Here is a 24,395-nt window from a genome sequence, read left to right as displayed (position 1 = left end):
ATATCGACTCAACTAGTGCTACGGCGGACATTGATGACCCGCCTGGGTGATAGCTTTTTCATCTACACCACTCGCATGGTTGGTGAGATTATGGGTGATATGCAGCCAGTGGGATGACAAGTTGTGTGACAACCGTTTTGGATTACTAGAGACTAGCATAGTTATAGCGCTAGCTCATCTAGTCAGGTTCACATTATGGATTGACCCTTGTATGTTGTAGTATAGTTGAGTACTAACCCATATAGTGTGTACTCTTATCTTTATGTTATGTTGGTTGAGTAGAGAAGAAGAAGATAGAAGAAAATTTAGCTATCCATCTCTCTCTAGTGTCTTGCTCTCTCGTGTGTGTGTGTTTTCTTGCTAGGGTTTGAAGCTCTCTCTCTCCCCCACATTCTCTCTATGGTATTAGAGCCTGGTTCATGTGAGAGATAAGGAAGCAAGCAAGAGGCAAGAATAAGCAAGGAAGGAAGTGGTACTACATGGGTAAGAGTACCATCATCTCTTTCCCCTTCTTGGTTTAGGTACAACAACCCCTCAATAGCTCTAGGAGCTACACATCTCCGATTAAGGAGCTGTATTCGTCTAAGAATGGAGCTACAGGGCAAGTATACTATCCTATTGGATAATATTTTTTCGGCCAGATTGGCATTTCGGGCGCGCCAGACCCCGTTTCATCACTACTGTCTGGAAGGTATTTTCGGTAGTTTTCTGGAAGTTCTGGTAGAGAACTGTTTCTACTCAAAATCTGGTTATTGCAATACAACAGTGCATTTTGGAAGTGTAGACAGGTTTTACACATGTATTGTTGATACCTGGGTGTATATACATGTACTATGGTCACCTATGGTGACACATAGGCTGTGCTGAAGTACCGTTGCTGCAGCAGTTAACAGGAGATACTGCTGTATTACAAGTTGCATATAGAAGTTGTCTCTTTGCAGATTATTTGATTGCAATAGGAAAACATGTCTAATGGAATTAATCAGATTGTTAGTGAGAAGCTGGATACGAATAACTTCCATGTGCCTGGAAGTTCAGAATGACCAATTTTCTAATGGATAATGTATTTTGGGATTATGTAGACGGAGACAATGAGGAGCCTCTAGAGTTATCTGAGGAGGATGCCACTCCTGCAGATATAAAGGCATTCAAGGATTGGAATCAGGGTGCAACAAAAGTCATGTACTGGCTTTCAATTAGTGTCAGAGACATTATGATAGGACACATACAGGATGCAAACACTCGAGTAGTTGCATGGTAGAATCTGGTTCAGATGTTCCAGAACTAACACAAAGGCAAGGAAGTTGCAGTGAAAGCAAGAGTTGCATACTGTGGAAAAGAAAATCATGTCCATCAATGAATATGCCTTAAAGATCAAGGGAATTATTGAATCCCTTGGGTCTATCAATGTATTAGTGGAGGATGATGATTTGGTGAGTGTCTGTGTGAATGGGATTAGCAAAGAGTACAAGCCATTCAAGACCTCCATTGTAGTTAGGGAAAATATTCCCAACTTTTGGGACTTGATATCTATGTTGATCATAGAAGAAAAGGCCTTAGGTGAGGATTCTTCTTCACAAAGCAAGAACACATCGGAACAGGCCTTCTACTCTAATTCAGGTAGAGGCCATGGTTGAGGCCAAGGTGGTGGCCGACAAGGAAATCAGAATTCTGGACAACAACAGTCCAAAAAATCCCAGCAGCAATCATACACAAGTGGAAGAGGTTAGTCTAGAGGTAGGGGGAGCCAAAAAGGCCAAGGTGGTTGGAAAAGAAATCAAAATGCAAATAGCATAGAGTGCTATTACTATGGCAAACCAGGACACATGGCAAAGGACTGCTACAAAAAGCAGAATGACATTAAAAGTGGGAAGTTGCAGCAAGGCAACTATACATTATCTAGAAAACATGGAGGTGATGATAGAAGTGAGCAGCTATTTGTGATGCAACACATGCTTAGTTCCATAATAGGGGATGTGTTAGGATCTCAAGATATATGGTATGTGGATTCCGGCACCTCTAACCACATGACCAGTCATGCTGAGTGGTTTAGAGATATGCAAAAAATCAAAAAACCAGGTTATGTAGAAATAGGTGATGATACTGCGCATCCCATTGCGCATGTTGGTAAAGTGCCATTGTCTATGTAGGATGGCAAAATTAACTACTTGGCTGATGTACTTCATGTTTTGAATATTACAAAGAACTTGCTTTCTGTTGGACAGATGGTTGAGCAGGGTCTGCAAGTGAGGTTTAATCCTCAAGGATGTTTTGTAGAAGACTTCAAAAATAAGTGTCGCTTGGTTGCAAAGGGTAACATAAATGGTAGGATGTTTACTTTGGATGTGAACATGCCTGAGATAAAGGTGCCATGTTGGCACATGGAACAGGTGTCATTGCAGATATTGACATATGGCACAAGTGCATTGGTCATGTGAATGTATAGCGAGACTGAAGTCCATGCAGGCCCAAAATATTGTTGCAGATTTGCCAAAGTTTAAGGTTGAGGGTATGCATAAGGTATGTGAAGCATGCCAACTTGGTAAGCAGGCCAAACATGCTTTCCCACATGAAAAGCATGTCAATGCAAGGCCATTGGATGTCATACATTCAGATGTATGGGGACCAACCAAGACTGCAACAATTACAAGTTACAGGTACTATGTTACATTCATTGACCACAGTAGGAGAGTGTGGGTTTATTTCATGAAGGAGAAAAGTGAGGTGTTTGCTCACTTTCACAGATTTAAATCATTGGTCGAGAAGGAAAAAGACATGCAAATAAAATGCCTAAGATCATATGGTGGGGGAGAATATTTCTCCATGAGTTTAGTAATTTCCTGAGAAAGCAAGGAATCAAGAGGCAGTTTACATGCATGTACACTCTGTAACAGAATGGTGTTGTAGAAAGGAAAAAGAGGCACATTGAAGAAGTGGCACGTGCCTTGAGCTAAAAATAATATGCCACATTACTTTTGGGTAGAAGTAGTAGCACAACTGATGTGTACATTATGAACAGGACACCCACTACAGCTATTCATGGTATGACTCCTGAATAGAAGTTTACAGGCATAAGACGACTAGATGTGCCTCACTTAAAAGTGTTTGGGTGTATTGCATATGTACATATGTTCCTGATGAAATGAGAACAAAGTTGGATCCAAAGGCAGAGAAATGCATCATTGGTTATGCTATGGAGCAAAAAGGTTATAGGATGTTATAACCCTACCACTCGTGAGATGCAAGTAAGCAAAGATGTTGTCTTCGATGAGATGAGTAGCTTGTATATACCAGTAGTGAAGGCAACAGAAGATACACATGTAAGAAGTGTTGATGTTGCACCACACATAGAGCAGTAATCACAGGTGCTGAGTGGACCTAGGAAGTCCTCGAGCAGTGGATCCAATGTTAGCCCATGGTCAGGTAGGTTGAGGAATGATGCAAATACACATGTGTCACGGAAAAGGAAGGAAAAGTTAGATTAACCTTTTGTGTCTGATTTGTCAGCAGGTCACTCATATGTGGATGGTGACTCTAGTGGCTCTAAGCAAAGCCTTGATGAGGAGCTTAGCATTCCGTCCGTGGTTTCTCCTAGTGTAAGGAGAACCAGGGCTATTTTGAGGACACTTGGCAGTGATCCAGGTGTACGCAGGTCTACGAGGGTTAGATACCCTGTTAACAGATTGAGATATGATGGATATACAGCCCATCATTATGCTTACATGGTAAAAGAAATACAAGAGGTTGAGCCCACTTGCTTTGAGTAGGCAATTGCAAATAAAAATGGGAAGATGCCATGGATGAGGAGATGGCAGCATTGGATGCAAATGCAACATGGGAGTTAGTACCTTTGCCTCTCCTAAGGAAAAAAAGGCAATTGGATGTAAGTGGGTGTATAAAGTCAAGCACAATGCTGATGGTTCAGTGATGAGTTAGTACCTTTGCCTCCTAAGGAAAAAAAGGCAATTGGATGTAAGTGGGTGTAAGTGGATGTAAGTGGGTGTATAAAGTCAAGCACAATGCTGATGGTTCAGTGATGAGTAGGTACAAGGAAAGATTGGTTGCCAAGGGCTATGCGCAGACTTATGGCATAGACTATAAGGAGACATTCAGCCCGGTTGCAAGAATGGCAACCGTGAGAGCTATCATTGCTATGGCTGCAGTAGCAAAGGGTTGGTCTTTACATCAAATGGATGTAAAGAATGCTCTCTTGCATGGTGATTTGCAAGAAGAAGTGTACATGATGCAGCTACCAGGTTATGAGAGTGATGCACATCCAGATTTTGTGCATAGGTTACGCAAAGCCTTGTATGGCTTGAAGCGGGCACCTAGAGCATGGTCAAACAAGATGAGGGAGTACCTTGCTACCATTGGATTTCAGATATCCAATGCAGATTTTTTACTATATGTGAAAAAGACAGATAGAGGGATCATTGTCATCTATGTGGATGACTTGATTATCACTGCTGGTGATAGTGATGCAGACATACATGATGTCAGGATGCTTTTGAAGTAGAAGTTTGAGATGAAGGATTTGGGTGAGCTGCGGTATTTCTTGGGTATAAAGGTGGTGAGATCACTTTATGACATTTTGCTATTATTGCAGAGGCAGTATGGCTTGGACATGTTGTCCAAGTATGGTATGATAGGCTGTAAGCCTATTTCAGTGCCATTGGAGCAATACACAAAGCTTTCTGCAGATATAGGTGACCCCACTACATACAAGCGTAAAGTGGGTAGTTTGATCTACATGACCATTACTGTTGAAATATACAAGTGAATAGGGTGTGTGCGGGAATAAGCCCGTAACAAGAGGGTGTAAAACAGAATCTGTAAATGAGTGAGAAGTTGTGAAAAGGTGAGAGGTATCTATTGGGAGAGAATAAAGGGTAGCATGAGAAGATTTAGGATGTGTGGAGATATTTTGGGAAAAGTGAAGAGGTGGAGAGAATCAAGCAAAAGAGGTGGAGTGAATCAAGGAGAGATCAGTGGGATTAGATGCTTGGATTTAAACTCTATAAATTGAGGCATTGGCCTAATGAGAAGTTGCTGGTTTTTGACTATCCATGCCTACATTAAGCTATCAGTTAATTACTCACTAATCGTGTCTTAATCATCATCTAATCTCTTTGTTAATCATGTTGATTCTTGCATTTGATCCACCATAGCTCATCACATTGCTGAAAATTTAACATGGTATCAGAGCCTAGCTTAGAATCCATCGAATTTATGAGCTCATTATCTTGCTAATCACCTAGTTAATTAGGATTAGAAAATAATCAAGTTTTTAGCTCTTTTTTCAATAGCCTCTGTACCCCCAGCTGGTGGAGATCTTGATCTCCCTCTTGCCATAACATTAGCCCAAACCCTTCCAGCCACATCTAACCATACTCCCCACGCACCAACATATCTACTCAAATCGTGAAATCAGGGCTGCAGCTCCAGATTTTTGTGATTTTTCAAACGCCTTCTTTCTGAAGCAAAACTGAGATCTTCTCAACACCAGAAGCAATTGGTCTAATTCCTCTTGGCCCCAAGGGTTTTCAAGGGTGCTCTACATGCTGGTGATGTCAGATTTGTGATATTCCTCAAGGAGAAGTGGAATCAAGCTCTGCATCAAATCTGCAGAGGTGACTTTGGTAAAACAGAGATTAAGCATTCAATGTTTGGTCAAATCTTGTGTTTCTTGGCTTAATCCTCTACTAGACTAACTGCTATTGATGGCTTTGAAAGGAGTTGAGCTCATTTAAACTCTAAGGCCCCAGATTTGGCCTCCCTGCATACTCTGTTTTTTGCACACAAAATAGAGGATTATTTTACTAATCAATGATTAATCAACACTAATCACTATATTTTGGTACAATTGAGGATTCAAATTAACCATTAGGTATCTGATACAGATCCGTATAACTTCAGATTACAACTCGGAGATGGTTTGATCCTCCAACCATTCAGTACAGATTTGTTACCCTTGGCTTTATGTAATTTTTGGTGAATTTATGCTGTTAAATCTATTGTAATCACATCACCTAAACACCAGATTGAGTTTTAAAAGGGTAGACACTATCCTTGAATCTTGAAATTGGATCAAGAGGTAAGACCCCCTTCACATCATCATGAGCACGGCACAAGAGATAGCCAAATTTAATGGGGAGCAGTTTTATACATGGCAAACAAAAACCATGTATTTGCTCATGAGGAAAAATCTGTGGGAGCTAGTCGAGGGAAGAGATGAATGACAAGAGGTGAGTGGGAAAGATGAGTGGAAGAGAAGGAATGAGAAAGCATTAGGACTCATTGCACTCAATTTAAATGATGAAATCATTCATCACATCATAAGGATATAATGGGCAAAAGATGCATGGGATGAAAATAAATTATTTGGCACTCAAGCAAAAAATTCAAAGATAAATCTGTTAATGCAATTCTACAAACTTGATATGAAAGAAAATGAACCTTTAATCACACACTTGAACAAATATAAAAGCATTAAGCAACAACTGGAAGCCATTGGCAAGAAGGTAGAAGATGATGAGGCACTAGCAGTGCTTCTGAAGAGTGTGGACAAAGGTGAATATGAAAACCTTGTAGCAACCTTAAAGAATGTACTTGAATTGAAGCTGCATGAGATAGAAGGAGCTCTACTAGAGCAAGAGACCAAGGTCAAAGAGAAGAAATGGCTAGACTCAATATAGCTGGAGAGGAAAAAGCATTCTTCACCCGAGGAGGATTCTCACGAGGACGAGGAAGAGGCAGAGTAGGAGGAAGGACCTTCACTTGCCACAACATTGGGAAGCTAGGACACATGGCAAAAGATTACTACAGCAAACCTAGTGGTGGAGAAGGAATGACATCGGCAAACTTCATGGAGGCTCCTAAGGAAGTGGAGTCAGAGATTCTTTTCTGAGAGAGAGAGAGAGAGAGAGAGAGAGAGAGAGAGAGAGAGAGAGAGAGAGAGAGAGAGAGAGAGAGAGAGAGAGAGAAACTCCACAACCCAATGTAACCTGCCCAATAGAGTAAAACCACCTCTATGCCACCGATGATGTAGGCCATGTGGTAGATGTCTGTGTGAGCACTTTAGTCAAGGTCACGGCCACTTGTAGTAGCCTTGGACACATAGAGAGAGAGAGAGTGTCAAGGACTATGAGTTTAGGAACTTGAGCAACTGGTCGTGGGCTACCAAGTAAAAGGGAAACTTGGTATAGGGTCCATGTGTGCTAGGATTATTCACTTGAGGGGAGGTGTTGAAATATACAAGTGAATTGGGTGTGTGCGAGAACAAGCCCTTAGCAAGAGGCTGTAAAAGAGAATCTGTAAATGAGTAAGAAGCTGTGAAAAGGTGAGAGGTATCTACTAGGAGAGAATAAAGGGTAGCATGAGAAGATTTAGGATGTGTAGAGATATTATGGGAAAAGTGAAGAGGTGGAGGGAATCAAGCAAAAGAGGTGGAGTGAATCAAGGAGAGATCAATTGGATTAGATGCTTGGATGTAAACTCTATAAATTGAGGCATTGGCCTAATGAGAAGTTGCTGATTTTTTTTATCCATGCCTAAATTAAGCTTTTAGTTAATTTCTCACTAATCATATCTTAATCATCATTTAATCTCTTTGTTAATCATGTTGATTTTTGCATTTGATCCACCATAGCTCATCACATTGCTGCAAATTTAACAATTACAAGGCCAGACTTGAGGTATGTTGTTGGACTTGTGAGTAATTTTATGCAGGCCCCTAGGAAGCCACACTTGGATGCGACTAGATGGATCCTCAGGTACATAAAGTCCACAATTAATTATGGACTTTTCTATGAGGCTGGTATAGAGATACAGTTGCATGGATACACAAATGCTGATTGGGCTGGTAGTATTGCAGACTAGAGATCTACCAGTGGTTTTATGTTCTCATTTGGGAGTGCTGATGTGAGTTGGAGCAATAAGAAGTAGCCAACAGTTGCCTTGTTGAGTACAGAGGCAGAGTAGTACAGGGGTGTTGCTATTGCAGCTTGTGAGGTAGCTTAGTTTCAGAAGCTAATTGGTTACATGGGAGAGCCCATGGATAGGGCAGTTGTCATATATTGTAACAACATGAGAAGCATACAATTGGCCAGTAACCCAGTATATCATGCTAGAACAAAGCACATTGAGGTGCATTATCACTTTGTGAGGGAGGAGGTTCTAGCATGAGATGTAGATCTGGTATATGTCAGCACAAAGGATCAGGTGGCTGACATCTTCATGAAGGCATTGGGCATAGAGAAGCTCCATAGGTTTAGGAGCTTACTTGGAGTGCACTGTGTGGAGTTGAGCTCGAGGGGGAGTGTTGAGCTATCGAGATCAACTAGTGCTACGGGCGGACATTGAGGACATGCCTGGGTGATAGCTTCTGCATCTACATCACTGGCATGGTTGGTGAGATTATGGGTGATATGTGGTGAGTGGGATGATAGGCTGTGTGACAGCCATTTTGGATTACTAGAGACTGGCATAGTTATAGCGCCAGCTCATTTAGTCAGGTTCACATTATGGACCGACCCTTGTATGTTGTAATATGAGTACTAACCCATATAGTGTGTACTCTTATCTTTATGTTATGTTGGTTGAGTAGAGAAGAAGAAGATAGAAGAAAATTCAGCTATCCATCTCTCTCTAGTGTCTTGCTCTCTCTTGTGTGTGTGTGTGTTTGCTTGCTAGGGTTTGAAGCTCTCTCTCCCCCCCACATTCTCTTTAGTTTTGGCCTAGGCGGGTACCTTGGGAGTGGAAGGCTAGGAAGTCTTAGGCTTTCTAGTATTGTACTTCAATTTAGCACTCTGTGCAACTGAGAGTGCATCTTGAAAGATGGCTGGCCGAAACATATGCACTTCCCACTAGATTTGTGTGTCAAGACCATAAAGGAATTTCCCTTTCTTGTCCTTGTCATCTGATATGCCCAATTGAAAACATAAGTTCAAAATTTGATTTTAGCAAACTACAAACTATAGGACAAGTTGTGTGTTTTGACACATCCCCTTAAACTCGTCTTCGAGTCACTCAGGGTAATACGGTAGTAGAAGCTGCTGAAGATCAAGGACAAACTCTTCCCAGACATAAGTCACCATACCTAATCTAATGTGGGTATGAGTCCACTAAGTCCACCAAGGAATGGCCTCACCTTCCAAATACCAACTAGTCAAGATCATTCACTCTGTTAGTATCATTCTTTCTCACTGCACCAAAATAAGCTTCAAATTGATGCAACCAAGAATAAAGGGTTTTACCATTATACTCATCCTTTACTCATTTTTGGATACCCAAAATATCTCATATTTTTAATATTGCTCATAGTTTTTTACTAATAAACCTTGTACATTTTCAACTCTTCATCTTATGTGAAATATGCACCTCCTTTAAAGAACTCCCCTTCCTTACATATGTGTCAAAATGGAATCATTATACCCAAAATATCTCATATTTTTAATATTGCTCATAGTTTCTTACTAATAAACCTTGTACATAGTCAACTCTTCATCTTATGTGAGCATTTACTCATTTTTGGGTATCTTCTTTTACAAAATTGGATTTATCTTCTGCCTGCACATGGATTGATCCAATTGGCCCATAGGAACCTTAATTGGACCATAATCTAAAATTTTTGAAAATCTAGACCCTTAGGCTAAGGTCCTTTATACCCATTTCCAATTAGTTCCAATTGCACATTGGAAAGTTCTTTTTGAATTTCTGTTTCAGGAGAATTCATTTTAATTATATGAGATATTTTTCTATCTAGAAATATTCAAAATTTGAATATTATCTCTCTAGAATATTTTCTCTCTCTATGCCAAAACAGTTAGAGACAAGATCTCTTATATTTCTGAAGAGGGAATTGATTACAGGGAAATATGCTGGACATTTTGAGAGGCTGGGGAGGAATCTTACATTCTCTCCCACTTGAAAAACGCGAGATGTCCTCATCTCGCAAACTTGGGATAATTTTGCAAAATGCACGAACATGAGACTTAGAGAAAAATTTAATTAAGATTAACCACTAATTAAAAAAGTCTCAAAGAGAGTAAGGGTCAAGACAAGAACAAGATTTAAACTTTATTCATTCATGGAACATATACAGTAAAGATAGAAGAACTCTTTACACTGCCATAAGCCCGTCCATCATATGATCACAAAAGCAGCACTCACAAGCTGCGCACGTATAAGGTAACTCATCTATAGAAATAATTCTGTTGGTTATTGCCGCACCTATCTCAGTGGTATGAGGTGATCTAACAAAAGGACCTCTGAGAGGCAAGCCAAAAATGGGGTAAAGGCATATCTTCTGATGAGGAAGAAAACACGCCAGTAAGAAGACCCGCTCAGAAAACCCAAGATGTCTTGATCTCATGACGCAGTAGTATCGGGGACCCAAACCCAAGGCTTCAATAACCATGGCCAAGCGGACATTGTTACAAAAGTGCTGCTAACCCCAAGGTGTTACCCTAGTTATGTCTTAATAGGTCCGCCATTTGGTCTGAGCTACAGACGTTCCCAAGTGAGGAAAAAGTGAGCGCTCATACTGTTCTATAAAATCCTTCTTCACAGACTCACTTGCGTCTTGAAGGTGAGAAATCATCATGGATAAAACTAATTCCTGTTGCCAAGCCATGAAGGAGATTAAGAAGAAGGGAGATCGATGGAAGTAAGATTACTGTGAGTGACAAGTAAAAGTTACGACTTATATAAAGGAAGGAGCTAGCGTAACTTAGAAGCCAACGATATCTTGCCACTGAAGTTTTACCGTCTTTCCATGATTTGGGTTTGGCACATTTTTCTATAGAAGGCATTAAGAACTTTGAGATGAAGAGATAAAAGAAGTTTGTAGGCTACGTCTCCTACTTTCTTTGGTCCACAATATCTAGGGGATAACTACTTATACTCCCCTAGAGATAAAGAAATTCTTTTGGTCCGTATTCAAATGAAGACTATAACTGCTTCTTTGAATTCTTTGATTGTCCTCTTCTTATCTGTATATTGTCTCTATCAATCCTGGGCAGCGTTTATATCTTTATGAATTGCCTACATTTGTTGCTCTAAGTCACCAAGCATTTGACTGGTCATCTCGACCCTAATCAATGGGTCGGACCTAATTAATGGAGTTAAGCAATCTTGTCCGAGAGACAGACCCTGATTAGATTGGTATGAAGGAATTGGTCTCTGAATTTGGGTTCTAGACTTCCCTATGTCCTTGTCATGGTAGGAGTCGGGCAGTCTTTTAACTGATGACCAAAACCTTGGCATCCAAAGCACCGGTTCTCACTTATGAACTCATCGTTCTGAATCCTTAAAATAGGTGGGCTCCTGAGAAGGTATTCTGGGTAAAGTGTCTTCCCTTTTTAAACAGAATCTTTCTTTTATTTAGAGAGGGAATAATTATAAGATTCTTACTCCTGTATACCTTGAAGGCTGGGGGAGAAATCTTACATTCTACCCCACTTAAAAAGTGCGAGATGTCCTCATCTCGCAAAGTAGAGGACAACTCTTTTTTTTAAGATCCAATCTATTCTAGGGTTCCTTATATTCTGGTCAACCCAACAGAATACGGGGATAATTATCCCTTAAATAGAACTCATCATTAAATAACAATTCATTCAAATCATATCATTCATCTCTTTAACACGATAATGGTCCATTAGATCGAAAAATTTCTTTATGAACATTCCTCCATGGGAATTTCAGACAAGTAAGTTCTCAATTCGTCATCCCTTAACTTGATCTACCGTGTCAAGTGTTAACAGTAGCAATTTGACAGTACAATCCACTAATCTCATAGTGATTTGCTGAAATCATTATCATCATTCTAGTTATGAATATCATCACAGGAACTCGTCCCAATCATCCACATTGTGGTTTCGCTCAGTTTATTACATTTCAACCCATTTTCAGGGGTCATCATTTTTCAATCAGAATCCCAATCAATTTATCAGTTCGCAAACAGAATTAAAAATCATATCAACCACATTCGAATTCATCAACTGGATAGCATTAATGCTTATAATTTCAAGTCTTAGATTTACTCGTATATACTGTCGGTAAAGAGCTGCAGTTATACCCTCGGAATATACAGTTAGTCATGATACTTGGAATTATAAGGTAAATACTATCATGTCTAAGCCTCAAGCAAGTCAGGGTTCCATATAATTACGGTACTTCCATTTGAAGACCCAATTACTAATTTACGAAATTAGTTTGAATATCAATTTGTATGAATTAAATCACACAATTATAACCTTTTTGTGCTACTTGATAAATTTTTGACATATTTGGCTCTGATACCAATTGTGAAATCCCTGTCCCCACCGCGCAACAGATTCGGGGTACTAGCAGCGGAAGTAGCATATCTTGCACGGGGCAGAGTCCCACACTCGGGGCCTCGTCCACGGATATCCGGACAAAAGACTAATCCGTCGGTTTTTCCAAAACCGAACCCGGAAAAACTTCCTTTATCCGGAAAGCACGGGCGATTCCACCAGGATAACTTTGTACTCTAACGTAGTCAAGACCATTACTGATCAAACTGATCCGACTGCACCTTTAAAGGTACTTGGTCGATCAAGGACGAAACTTGCACTTGGATCATTGGGATCAACGCTTTTTTTCCCATCAAGAGGCACAGCCGTTAGTTCCTATCCATAGAACAATTACTATCCGGGATTTACTTCATCTATCGTAATAACAGAAACTGAGTCTTGATTTACGGATCCATCAGTACAGCCTAACCCCATCGAGTCCCATGGGTTAGCCAACCTCCCAACCACTGTAGTGATGGGATCCAATTAGGAATTTGGTTAGGTTTTGTCCCGGGTACCAGGGAAAAGAGTTCCCAGGCCCCCTAGCCAGAAGTTCATGCAAACGTAAAACTAGTCACACCACTTACACACCCAATATGAAATTGCCTTTTTCTCAGCATCAACTAACTTTCAAACAATCCTTTAATGAAACCATTATGTCACTAATGACAATCCTCAAAGTCTCTGGTTGAATCCTTATTTCCAGTCATTCAATCATCGGTGTACTTATGGCATCATTGGCAACCAGAACGCTCACCACCTGTTCACTCAGGGGTCTTTTCCATAGTTCCTAGCTCATAGTAACCGGCAATATATTCATATAACAGAATGGAATCTCCGTGGAAGATCGGCAAGATCAACCCACAGATCCATATAAAAGAGCCATGGACTCATCCGTTGAGAACCAGCAAGGTCAATCAACCAGATCCATGCCCGGTTTCAGAAAACAATTCTTATTCTTTATTCTAATATCTTCCACGACGCACGTGTGGGTATCTTCGGCAACCCAGAGCCCGAGCACCGTATGGTCAGCACCCTCTAGGATCCTTCGCAAGTGACCTAGCGCTTCACTGATAGGCCGCTTCCTTGGTCCCTCATCCATCGTATCGGAAGCTCACCATTTAAATCCAACCGAGGCTGGTCAAGACCTCGGTCGACCTTGGTGTACGCGAGACGTCCTCCATTGACTCTCCGTCAGCAGTTGCAACTTTAATAGTTAGGACTTCATGACCTTAATCCACAAGACGGTCAAAATGCTTCCCCAGCATTCTTGACATAAAACAGTCATTTACAAACAGTCACAAAATACAGTTTCTATAACGAACTCTCTTCTTTCCACATTATCCACTCTCGGACCACATTACTTATTCCACATTCCATTCAATGTGTACTCATTCTCATCCATTCACTCATATAGACTACACATTATTTCACATACACCTTCACATTCATTATTCTACATACATATCCATGTTCGTACATCCACATCATACTTCCAATTTCACATTCATACATACGCATCTACATGCATACATCCACATCCACATTCATACATCCATACTTCCATTTCTACTTCCACACATCCACATTCACATTCATACATCCACATTCACATGCATACATCCATTTTCACATCCTCATTCGTACATCCACATTCACATACATACATCCACATCCGTATCTACATCCATACATCCACATCCACATCTTCCTTCACATTCACATCCATACATCCACGTCTACATACATACATCCATTTTCACATCCTCATTCATACATCCACATCCACATACATACATACATACATACACATCCGTATCTACACCTATACATCCACATCCACATCCACATCCACATTCATACATACACATCTACATGCATACATCCACATCCACATTCATACATCCACACTTTCATTTTCACATCCACACATCCATAATCACATTCATACATCCATATCTACATTCATACATCTATATTACATCCATTCTCGCCCTAACACATCCCATATACATCTTATCCCATCAGATACACTCTCTACCTCATCCCATACACATCTTAACTCATCTTAACACATTCTATCACATCTCATACACCTCTTATCATATCTTATCACATCTCATACATATCTTATCACATCTTTTCACATCTCATACACCTTTATCACATCCTATCACTTTCCATACGCATCTTTTCACATCCTATCACTTTCCATACGCATCTTATCACATCTTATCACATCTCATACACCTCTTATCATATCTTATCATATTTCATATCTTTTTATAGAATACAAGAGAATTCTTATATTTGATATAAGATTTCTCTACATATTTATTTATGCATAAATTCCATTTAAGGAGACTAACATTTTCGAAATAAAAATCAATCTTTTATGTATCTTCCTATGCATGAATTCATTTTAAATGAAAATGACACTTTTGAATTAAAATTCCATCTCTTATGCATCTTCCTATGCATAAACTCAATTTAGATGAGAATTGACACTTTTGAATTAAAAATCCATCTTTTATGCATCTTCCTATGCATAATTTTAATTTGGATGAGAATAACACTTTTGAATTGAAATTCCATTCTTTTATGCATCTTCCTATGCATAAATTCAATTTAGATGAGAATGACACTTTGAATTTAAAAATCAATCTTTTATGCATCTTCTTATGCATAAATTCAATTTGGTAGGAATTACACTTTTAGAATAAAAGAATTTCTCTTATACATCTAAGTTATGCATAAAATCCATTTATGATGAAAATCACACTTTTAGTATAAAAAGAATATCTTTTATGCATACCTCTATACATAAAATCCAATATGATAAAAGTAACACTTTTACAATAAAATAATCAACTTTTATGCATACCTCTATACATGAAATCCAATATGATAAAAGTAACACTTTTACAATAAAATAATCAACTTTTATGCATACCTCTATGCATGAAATTCAAATATGATAAAAGTCACACTTTTATAATAAAATAATCAACTTTTATGCATACCTCTATGCATGAAATTCAAATATGATAAAAGTCACACTTTTATAATAAAATAATCAACTTTTATGCATACCTCTATGCATGAAATTCAATTATGATAAAAGTCACACTTTTATAATACAATAATCAATTTTTATGCATACCTCTATGCATGAAATCCAAATATGATAAAAGTCACACTTTTATAATAAAATAATTAATTTTTATGCATACCTCTATGCATGAAATCCAAATATGATAAAAGTAACACTTTTATAATAAAATAATCAATTTTTATGCATACCTCTATGCATGAAATCCAAATATGATAAAAGTAACTCTTTTATAATAAAATAATCAATTTTTATGTATACCTCTATGCATGAAATCCAAATATGATAAAAGTCACACTTTTATAATAAAATAATCAACTTTTATGCATACCTCTATGCATGAAATCCAATTATGATAAAAGTCACACTTTTATAATAAAAAAATCAATTTTTATGCATACCTCTATGCATGAAATCCAAATATGATAAAAGTAACTCTTTTATAATAAAATAATCAATTTTTATGCATACCTCTATGCATGAAATCCAAATATGATAAAAGTAACTCAATCCAAATATGATAAAAGTCACACTTTTATAATAAAATAATTAATTTTTATGCATACCTCTATGCATGAAATCCAAATATGATAAAAGTCACACTTTTATAATAAAATAATTGATTTTTATGCATACCTCTATGCATGAAATCCAAATATGATAAAAGTAACACTTTTATAATAAAATAATCAACTTTTATGCATACCTCTATGCATGAAATCCAAATATGATAAAAGAAACACTTTTATATTAAAATAATCAACTTTTATGCATACCTCTATGCATGAAATCCAAATATGATAAAAGAAACACTTTTATATTAAAATAATAATTCTTTTATGCATACCTCTATGCATGAAATCCAAATATGATAAAAGTAACACTTTTACAATAAAATAATCATCAATTATGCATAACATAGAAATCAATTTCTCCATGATTACAATAAAATTCTTTTAATTAATCTAGGATGATAATTCCTAGAATATGGTAGGAAGTTCTCTTTTCATACTTTGAATGAAATTATTTTATGTGTAATTTTTATAAAAATTTTCCCTTAGCTCCGCTACTATGACTGATAAATCTCAATTTATTTTGAAGGATAAAGCTTATCATTAAGGGAATGATTAGAGTGATCCCTAATTGGATCATTAACCCAATAATGGATTGAATCATCAATATTCATGAAATACATAAACTAAAAGCATAGAAAAAAAACCATTAATTTGACCTCAAGCATAGATTAATCTTGGATTAAGGAAAAGCTTTATGAAAAGCTTCATTTGGATTGAGAATGGGTCATGAGTATCACCATTTCTTGAGTGAGAGAGAGAAATTACATAAAAACCATTAGAATGAAGCATAAATGGAAATTTATATAATTATTAACTATCATTAATCAATTAACTTCAATAGCATTCATCAATTTTATGTAATTCCTAACTTTCATTAATCAATTAACCTCAATAGCATTCAAAAACCATTCCAATTAAACTTCTCAAGCTTGAGAGGGGTTGAGAAGAGAGACGGATTGAGAAATTATAGAAAAGATCAAAATTCACCATTTACCTTACAATTTGCTTGATTCTTTGTTCACGGTAGAGGCCCCCAATCAATCAATTGGTTTAGTATGTTGATGGAGCCACCAATGGGGATTGAAGAAAGAGGGAAGTGCCAAAAACTAATGAATTATTAATGAATTCACAGTTCTTGGCTTAGGTGGAGTAGAGTAACAATGCATAAACACTATATATTTTTCAACAAGGGGAGGCTTCTATTTATAGGAAAAATTGAGCTCTTAACCAAACAAACTGATTCTAGAATTTTCTAAATCAGTTTGGTCAATTTTTGACCATTTTTAGGTCAGTTAAGCTAACTTTTTGGAACTAGACTTGAATGAGGAGAGAGGAGAGATAAAATATCTCAATTTTTATGAGTTTAAAACTCATTCAAGCATGTGAAATATGAACCTCCTTTAAAGAACTCCCCTTCCTTACATATGTGTCAAAATGGAATCATTATACCCAAAATATCTCATATTTTTAATATTGCTCAAAGTTTTTTACTAATAAACCTTGTACATTTTCAACTCTTCATCTTGTGTGAGCATTTACTCATTTTTGGATACCCAAAATATCTCATATTTTTAATATTGCTCATAGTTTTTTACTAATAAACCTTGTACATTTTCAACTCTTCATTTTATGTGAAATATGCACCTCCTTTAAAGAACTCCCCTTCCTTACATATGTGTCAAAATGGAATCATTATACCCAAAATATCTCATATTTTTAATATTGCTCATAGTTTCTTACTAATAAACCTTGTACATAGTCAACTCTTCATCTTATGTGAGCATTTACTCATTTTTGGGTATCTTCTTTTACAAAATTGGATTTATCTCCTCCCTACACATGGATTGATCCAATTGGCCCATAGGAACCTTAATTGGACCATAATCTAAAATTTTTGAAAATCTAGACCCTTAGGCTAAGGTCCTTTATACCCATTTCCAATTAATTCCAATTGCACATTGGAAAGTTCTTTTTGAATTTCTGTTTTAGGAGAATTCATTTTAATTATATGAGATATTTTTCTATCCAGAAATATTCAAAATCTGAATATTCTCTCTCTAGAATATTTTCTCTCTCTATGCCAAAACAGTCAGAGACAAGATCTCTTATATTTCTGAAGAGGGAATTGATTACAGGGGAATATGCTGGACATTTTGAGAGGCTGGGGAGGAATCTTACAGATTCCACCAGGATAACTCCTTACTCTAACGTAGTTAAGACCATTGCTGATCAAACTGATCCGACTGCACCTATAAAGGTACTCGGTTAGATCAAGGAAGAAACTTGCACTTGGATCATTGGGATCAACGCTTTTTTTCCCATCAAGAGGCACAGCCGTTGATTCCTATCCATAGAACAATTACTATCCGAGATTTACTTCATCTATCGTAATAACAGAAATTGAGTCTCGATTTACGGATCCATCAGTCCAGCCTAACCCCATCCGATCCCATGGGTTAGCCAACCACTGTAGTGATGGGATCCAATTTTAGTTTTTTGGCTAGGTTTTGTCCCGGGTACCACGGAAAAGAGTTCCTAGGCCCCCTAGCCGGAAATTCATGCAAACATAAAATTAGTCACACCACTTACACACCCAATATGAAATTGCCTTTTTCTCAGCATCAACTAACTTTAAAACAATCCTTTAATGAAACCATTATGTCACTGATGACAATCCTCAAAGTCTCTGGTTGAATCCTTATTTCCAGTCTCTGGTTGAATCCTTATTTCCAGTCATTCATTCATCGATGTACTTATGGCATCATTGGCAACCAGAATGCTCACCACCTCTTCACTCAGGGGCCTTTTCCATAGTTCCTAGCTCATAGTAACCGGCAATATATTCATATAACAGAATTGAATCTCCGTGGAAGATCAGCAAGATCAACCCATAGATCCATATAAAAGAGCCATGGACTCATCTGTTGAGGACCAGCAAGGTCAATCAACCAGATCCATGCCCGGTTTCAGAAAACAACTCTTATTCCTTGTTCCAATATCTTCCACGACGCACGTGTAGGTATCTTCGGCGACCCAGAGCCCGAGCACCGTATGGTCAGCACTCTCTAGGATCCTTCGCAGGTGACCTAGCGCTTCACTCATAGGCCGCTTCCTTGGTCCCTCATCCACCGTACCGGAAGCTTACCATTTAAATCGAATCGAGGCTGGTCAAGACCTCGGTCGACCTTGCTACGCGAGACGTCCTCCATTGACTCTCCGCGTCAGCAGTTGCAACTTTAACAGTTAGGTCTCCATGACCGTAATCCACAAGACGGTCAAAATGCTTCCCCAGCATTCTGGGACATAAAACAGTCATTTACAAACAAGTCACAAAATACAGTTTCTATATCGACTCTCGTCTTTCCACATTATCCCTCCTCAGTCCACATTACTTATTCTATTTTTCATTCATATGTGTACTCATTCTCATCCATTCACTCATATCGACAACACATTATTTCACAATACACATTCACATTTAGTATTCTACATACACCTCCATGTTCGTACATCCACATCGTACCTCCAATCCCACATCCACATACATACATCTATATCTGCATTCACACATCTACATCTACACGCATACATCCACATCTCCATGCATATATCCACATCCACATTCACATTCACATCCACATCCACATTCACATCCATACATTCACATCCACATCTACATCTAATCCATACATTCACATCTCCATGCATACATCCACATCCACATTCACATTCACATCCATACATCTACATCTACATGCATACATCCACATCTCTATGTATACATCCACATCCACATTCTCATTCACATTCATACGTCTACATCTACATGCATACATCCACATCTCCATGTATACATCCACATCTACATTCTCATTCACATCCATACATTTACATCTACATGCATACATCCACATCTCCATGTATACATCCACATCCACATTCTCATTCACATCCATACATCTACATCTACATGCATACATCCACATCTCCATGTATACATCCATATCTACATTCTCATTCACATCCATACATCTACATCTACATGCATACATCCACATCTTCATGCATACATCCACATCCACATTCACATTCACATCCATACATCTACTTTCACATTCCTATTCATATAACCCCATATGCCTTCACATCTATTCTTTTACATCACATCCATTCTCGCCCTATCACAACCCATATACATCTTATCCCATCAGATACACTCTTTACTTCATCCCATACACATCTTATCACATCCTAACTCATCTTAGCACATCCTATCACATCTCATACACCTCTTATCCCATCCTATCACTTCCCATACGCATCTTATCACATCTTATCACATCCTAACTCATCTTAGCACATCCTATCACATCTCATACACCTCTTATCCCATCCTATCACTTTCCATACGCATCTTATCACATCTTATCACATCCTAACTCATCTTAGCACATCCTATCACATCTCATACACCTCTTATCCCATCCTATCACTTCCCATACGCATCTTATCACATCTTATCACATCTCAATATCTATTTATAGAATACAAGAGAGTTCTTATATTTGATATAAGATTTCTTTACGCATCTATTTATGCATAAATTCCATTTTAAAGAGAATAACACTTTCGAAATAAAAATCAATCTTTTATGCATCTTCCTATGCATAAATTCATTTTAAATGAGAATGACACTTTTGAATCAATCTTTTATGCATCTTCTTATGCATAAACTCAATTTAGTAGGGATTACACTTTTAGAATAAAACATTTATCTTTTATGCATACCTCTATGCATAAATTTTTAATTATGCTAAAAATAAGACTTTTATAATAAAATAATCATCTTTTATGCATACCTCTATGCATGAAATTTAATTATGCTAAAAGTAACACTTTTATAATAAAATAATCATCTTTTATGCATACCTCTATGCATGAAATTCAATTATGCTAAAAGTAACACTTTTACAAGAAAATATTCATCTTTTATGCATACCTCTATTCATAAAATTCAATTATGCTAAAAGTTACACTTTTATAATAAAATAATCATCTTTTATGCATACCTCTATGCATGAAATTCAATTATGCTAAAAGTAACACTTTTATAAATAAAATAATCATCTTTTATGCATACCTCTATGCATGAAATTCAATTATGCTAAAAGTAACACTTTTACAATAAAATATTCATTTTTTTAAATGCATACCTCTATGCATGAAATTTAATTTTGCTAAAAGTAACACTTTTACAATAAAATAATCATCTATTATGCATACCTCTATGCATGAAATTCAATTATGTTAAAAATAACACTTTTATAATAAAATAATCATCTATTATGCATACCTCTATGCATGAAATTCAATTATGTAAAAAAATACTTTTATAATAAAATAATCATCTATTATGCATACCTCTATGCATGAAATTCAATTATGCTAAAAACAACACTTTTATAATAAAATAATCATCTTTTATGCATACCTCTATGCATGAAATTCAATTATGCTAAAAGTAACTCTTTTATAATAAAATAATCATCTTTTATGCATACCTCTATGCATGAAATTCAATTATGCTAAAAGTAACTCTTTTATAATAAAATAATCATCTTTTATGCATACCTCTATGCATGAAATTCAATTATGCTAAAAGTAACTCTTTTATAATAAAATAATCATCTTTTATGCATACCTCTATGCATGAAATTCAATTATGCTAAAAGTAACACTTTTATAATAAAATAATCATCTTTTATGCATGAAATTCAATTATGCTAAAAGTAACTCTTTTATAATAAAATAATAATCTTTTATGCATACCTCTATGCATGAAATTCAATTATGCTAAAAGTAACACTTTTATAATAAAATAATCATCTATTATGCATACCTCTATGCATGAAATTCAATTAAGCTAAAAGTAACACTTTTACAATAAAATAATCATCTATTATGCATACCTCTATGCATGAAATTCAATTATGCTAAAAATAAGACTTTTATAATAAAATAATCATCTATTATGCATACCTCTATGCATGAAATTCAATTAAGCTAAAAATAATATTTTTATAATAAAATATTCATTATAAAAACTTGACATTAATCAATTAACCATTCACCTAGAATAGAGAATGGTTGGTTTTGTTAGAAAAGAGAGGAAAATACCTTTTTGTAATGAGGTATAACATTTTTAGAGAAGACATAAGCATAAAAATCATTTAAACCATAAAAACCATGAAATAAGTTTTAAAAAAAGAGTCACCAACTTACTAAAGACTTTGATAGCTTTCCTTTGGCTTGATGGTTTAAGGGTTCAACTCTTGTTTGAACAAGAGTGGCCAACCAATCTTTGGAAGAGGGAAATGTCAAAAACTAATGAATTATTAATAAATTCATAGTTCTTGGCTTGGGTGAAATAGAGTAACAATGCATTAAACACTATATTTTTTTAACAAGGGGGAGGCTTCTATTTATAGGAAAAATTGAGCTCCTAACCAAACAAACCGATTCTAGAATTTTTCAAATCAGTTTGGTCAATTTTTGACCATTTTTAGGTCAGTTAAGCTAACTTTTTGGAACTAGACTTGAATTAGGAGAGAGGAGAGATAAAATATCTCAATTTTTTATGATAAAAAACTCAATTTGCCCATGTGAAGTAGGCGCCTCATTAAAGGGCTTCCCCTTCCTTACATATGTGTCAAAAATGGAATCATTATACTCAAAATATCTCATATTTTTAATATTGCTCATAGTTTCTTACTAATAAACCTTGTACATATTCAACTCTTCATCTTATGTGAGCATTGAAGGGACACTCCTTCCTTACATATGTGTCAAAATGGAATCATTATACCCAAAATATCTCATATTTTTAATCACTCATAGTTTCTTACTAATAAACCTTGTACATATTCAACTCTTCACCTTATGTGAGCATTGAAGGGACTCCCCTTCCTTACATATGTGTCAAAATTGAATCATTATACCCAAAATATCTCATATTATTAAAATTACTCATAGTTTCTTACTAATAAACCTTGTACATATTGAACTCTTCACCTTATGTGAGCATTTACTCATTTTTGGGTATCTTCTTTTACAAAATTAGATTTTTCTCCTCCCCACACATGGATTGATCTTATTGGCCCATAGGAACCTTAATTGGACCATAGGAACCTTAATTGGCCCATAGGAACCTTAATTGGATCATAATCCAAGAATTTCTGAAAATCTAGACCCTTAGGCTAAGGTCCTTTATACCCATTTCCAATTAATTCCAATTGCACATTGGAAAGTTCTTTTTGAATTTCTGTTTTAGGGGAATTCATTTTACTAAATGAGATATTTTTCTATCAAAAAATATTAAAAATCTGAATATTCTCTCTCTATAATATTTTCTCTCTCTATGCCAAAACAGGCAGAGACAAGATCTTTTATATTTCTGAAGAGGGGATTGATTACAGGGAAAGATGCTGGATATCTTGAGAGGCTGGGGAGGAATCTTACATTCTCGCCCACTTGAAAAACGCGAGATGTCCTCATCTCGCAAACTGGGAGTAGTTTCGCAAAATGCACGAATATGAGACTGAGAGAAAATTTTAATTAAGATTAACCACCAAGAAAAGTCTCAAAGAGAGCAAGACTTAAGACAAGAACAAGATTTCAACTTTATTCACTCTTGGAACACATATACAGCAAGATAGAAGAACTTTTTACAATTCCATAAGCCCGTCCATCATATGGTCACAAAAGCACCACTCACAAGCTGCACACGTATAAGGTAACTCATCTATGGGAATGATTCTGCTGGTTATTGCAGCACCCACCTCAGTGGTATGAGGTGACCTATTAAAAGGACCTCTAAGAGGCAAGCCAAAGACGGGATAAAGGCATATCTTCTGGTGAGGAAGAAAGCACGCTAGTAAGAAGACCCGCTCAGAAAATCCACCATGCCTTGATCTCATCACGCAGTAGTATCGGGGACCCAAACCCAAAGCTTCAATAACCATGGCCAAGCGGACATTGTTACGAAAGTGCTGCCGACCCCACGGTGTTACCCTAGTTATGTCTCGACAGGTCCGCCATTTGGTCTGAGCTACAGAAGTTCCCAAGTGAGGGAAAAGTGAGCGCTCATACAGTTCTATAAAATCCTTCTTCACAGACTCGCTTGCGTCTTGAAGGTGAGAAATCATCATGGATAAAACCAAATCTTACTGCTGCCAAGCCATAAGAGAGATTAAGAAAGAAAGGAGATCGATGGAAGTAAGATTACTGCAAGTGACAAGTAAGAGTTACGACTTATATAAAAGAAAGAACTAGCGTAACCTAGAAGCCAACGGGGTATCTTACCACTGAAGTTTTACCGTCTTTCCATGATTTGGG

The sequence above is a fragment of the Cibotium barometz genome, chromosome 41 (genome assembly GCF_041138505.1).
Source record: "Cibotium barometz isolate CiBa-2024 chromosome 41, ASM4113850v1, whole genome shotgun sequence".
Classification (NCBI taxonomy): domain Eukaryota; kingdom Viridiplantae; phylum Streptophyta; class Polypodiopsida; order Cyatheales; family Cibotiaceae; genus Cibotium; species Cibotium barometz.
The sequence above is the reverse complement of the archived record's forward strand: the minus strand, read 5'-3'. Positions refer to the sequence as shown.